A 3,836-nucleotide genomic window follows, 5' to 3' on the forward strand; every position below is an offset into this window, starting at 1 on the left:
TCTGTTGAACATCTGGAATCAGCTGTAAATCTTGGCATTGATGGCCTATTCGGACTTATTGCCAAGAAACCATACATTTTTCTTTATTATATTTCAAAGGTTAGATTCTTGTGTGTGGTCTAATGTTGGAGAGTATTTATGTTATTTATTTGATTTATTTGATTTCTGGAAATACCATTGATATTGAAAAATGTCTTATGATATTGAAGAATTATTAAAACTTACCAAGCAGATAAGTACATATCAAAATTAATTCCACTGTAAAGATTATTTCCTGTCTAGCTTCACATGAATCAGAATTCAGAGGAACAACATTAATGAAAGTCTCTGCTAAAAATAAATAAATAAATAGATCGCTGCATGTGAGGAAGATCTAACTTTAAAGACTTGTTTACATAGAGAACGGTGATCTTCATTTTCTGCCCTAGTAATCTACCTTTCCTGTTTCTTTCTTGTCTACAGTGTTATTCTGTCTTGGGAACCAATGATGGTCTTAATAAATAGTATAAAATATTAGAAAGAAATTTACTTTTACAGTAAGCTAAAATATTGTATATTTAAACTAATTCAATTCAATAATTGTTCTTGTTTTCAGTTAAAATGTACTTAATGAAGCTAAATGGGGCCCACTGATATAACCAATATATATATACATTTGTGTATTCTTTGTTTGGTTTCTTTCAAAGCAACCGTTTGTGTGGCCATGTAGTTAATAGCTTTTGAAATTTTGCACAGAAGTAACTTTGATTGTCTCAGTTGATATTGTTATTCTGTGCAGTTGCAATTTTTAATGTGTATAACATCTGAATTTGACAGATATGTAGAAATCTCAACATTTGTTACATTGATAAAAATTTCATTAAAAAAATTTTTGTCTAAATGAGATTCTCATTCCATGTCCTAGTTATGTATTATATGTTTACATCTAGTTAAATATTGGTGAAAACCACCAGAAAAATAGCAATTTTAGCCAGGTTTCCTGCAAGCAAGCTGATGTAATTACTCACTCTCTGTGAATGCAAGTATTTAATTCTTAAGTATAGGTTTTGTATCCCCTGACTGATTTCAATCTAATGTGGCAGAACGATTGATGTCTCTGAGATATTTCCTTTACTAGAAGTTCTATAGCAAATGACTAGATAAAAGAGAAAAAACCTTAATAACTTGTGATCTTGCTGGTTTTACAACTGAATACAGCAGCCTGTGTGTCTCTGACTGAGTACACTGGAGATAAACATTGTGGGTTGTCATGGTTTAACCTTGGCTAGCAATTAAGTGCCACACAGGCGCTCACTCACCTCCCTCCCTCCAGTGGAGGAGGAGAATTAGAGGAAAAGACAAGAAAGGTCATGGATTAAGATAAAAACAATTTAATAATTGAATAGAAATGAAAAAAAAAATGCTACTAATAATACTAACAATGCTACTAATAACATGTAATTAAAATAATAGAAAATAAAACATACAATATGTATGCAGGGCTAGCAGTAAATGATAATGTGATTCAATTAAGAAGTCAGCAGCTAAGAGACACAAATGCATAATACTACCCTTCAGTAGATCCAGATCAATGTGACCTGTTCATTATATGAAATGATAAATTTTTAAACCATATACTACACATTTAATAAAAGGATTGTTATTTTCTCATGGAGTAATCAATATGCTAAGGTTACTGTAGATATTATTCTTCATTCGAAATATTTTTTTTTTTTTAATACAGAAATTTTTTTCTTAAATGTTTGGGACACGGCTGTCTCAGTGAAAACATCTTCCCCACTCTTTATCTAACTGCCTATAATCAGCTGGAACACTACTTGTGTGAAATTCTGGGCACATTTCAGCATATAAAATTTCCATGCCTATATGTTTGGAATCAGAATATCTGAAGTAGGAAGGGACCCATACCGACTGTTGAGTCCAACTCCCTGCATCTTGTGGTACTATCTAGAACTAAACCATATGAATAAGAGCGTCATCCAGATGCTCCTTGAATGCTGACATGTTTGGTGCCATAAGCACATCCCTGGGGAGCTTGTTGTACTGGCCAACCACCCTATCAGTGAAGAATGCTTGTTCATCCGCATCTTCTGTGTGGATGAACAAGCAGCTCCTGTACAAATTAAGGCACAAAAAGGAAGCCTATATTAGGTGGAAGCAGGGGCAGGTAGGTTGGGAGAATTACAGAAAAATTGTCCGTGAAGTCAGAGATCACATTAGGAATGCTAAAGCCCTGATAGAATTACACCAGGCCACGCACATCAAGGGTGACAAGGAGGGTTTCTATACATATACAGGGGATAAAAAGAAGATCAGGGAAAACGTGGGCCCTCTATGGAAGGAAATGGGAGAGTTAGTTTCCCAGGGTATGATGAAGGCTGAGGTGCTCAAAGATTTTTTTTGCCTTGGTCTTCAATGGCAAGGGCGCAAGCCATATACCCTAAGTTGCAGAAGGCAAGGGCAGGGACTGGGAGGATGGAAAACCACCCATGGTCAGTGAGGATCAGGTTCCGGAATACCTGAGAAACTTGAAGGTGCTCAAGTCCATTGTACCTGATGAAATATATCCATAGGTCCTGAAAGAACTGACAGATGAGGTTGTGAAACATTTATCCATCATATTCGAGAAGCCATGGCAGTCTGGTGAAGTTCCCACTGACTGGAAAAGAGGAAAAGTAACCCCATCTTTTAAAAGGGAAAAAAGGAAGATCCAGGGAACTACAGGCCAGTCAACCTCACCTCTGTGCCTGGCAAGATCATGGAACAGATCCTCTTGGAAATCATGCTAAGGCACATGGAAAATGAAGAGGCAATTGCTGGCAGCCAACATGGCTTCACCAAGGGCAGATCACGCCTAACAAATCTGGTTGCCTTCTACAATGGGGTCATGATCTTGGTGAATAAAGAAAGGGCAACCGATGTCATCTACCTGGACTTGTGCAAAGCCTTTGACACCATCCTGCATGACACCCTTGGCTCTAAATTGGAGAGACATGGACTTGACAGATTGAACACTTGGTGCATAAGGAACTGGCTTGATGGTCACAATCAGAGAATTGTGGTCAACAGCTCAATGTCTGAGTGGAGACCAGTGACGACCGGCGTTTCTCACGGGTTGATATTAAGACTGATGCTGTTTAACATCTCTGTCAATGACATGGACAGTGGGCTTGAGAGCACCCTCAGCAAGTTTGATGATGACACCAAGCTGTGTGGTCCAGTCAACATGCTGGAGGAAAGAGATGTCATCCAGAGGGTCCTGGACAGGCTGGAGAGGTGGGCCACTGCAAACCTCATGGAGTTCAACAAGGCCAAGTGCAAGGTCCTGCACCGGGGTTGGGACGATCCCAAGCACAAGTACAGGCTGAGCATTAAACAGATTGAGAGCAATGCTGAGGAGAAGAACTTGGGGGTAATGGTGGATGAAAAGTTGAACATGAGCTGGCAGTATGCGCTGAAAGCTCAGAAAGCAAACTTTATCCTGGGCTGTATCCAGGGAATCATGGCCAGCAGGTCGAGGGAGGTGATTCTGCCCCTGTACTCTGCTCTTGTGAGACTCCACCTGCGCTACTGTGTCCAGCACTGGAGCCCATAACATAAGGATATTGACAGATTGGAGTGAGTGCAGATGAGGGCCATGAAGATTATCAAAGGGCTGGAACACTTCTCATGAAAACAGGCTGAGAGAATTGGGCTTGTTCAGTCTGAAGAAAAGAAGGCTCCTGGGGGACCTTATTGAAGCCTTCTTATACCTGAAGGGGGCCTACAGGAAACCTGGATGGGGATGTTTTACAAGGGCCTGTAGTGACAGGACAAGGGGTAACGAGTTTAAATTG

At 39.5% G+C, this 3,836-nt stretch overlaps 1 pseudogene; it reads left to right on the plus strand.

Annotated features, from left to right (window-relative positions):
* The first annotated feature begins 2,002 nt into the window (after positions 1 to 2,002).
* On the plus strand, positions 2,003 to 3,595 carry LOC104509541 (annotated as a pseudogene).
* Positions 3,596 to 3,836: the final 241 nt, after the last annotated feature.

Source organism: Eurypyga helias, unplaced genomic scaffold (assembly GCF_000690775.1).
Source record: "Eurypyga helias isolate BGI_N326 unplaced genomic scaffold, ASM69077v1 scaffold870, whole genome shotgun sequence".
In the NCBI taxonomy this organism is placed as follows: Eukaryota; Metazoa; Chordata; class Aves; order Eurypygiformes; family Eurypygidae; genus Eurypyga; species Eurypyga helias.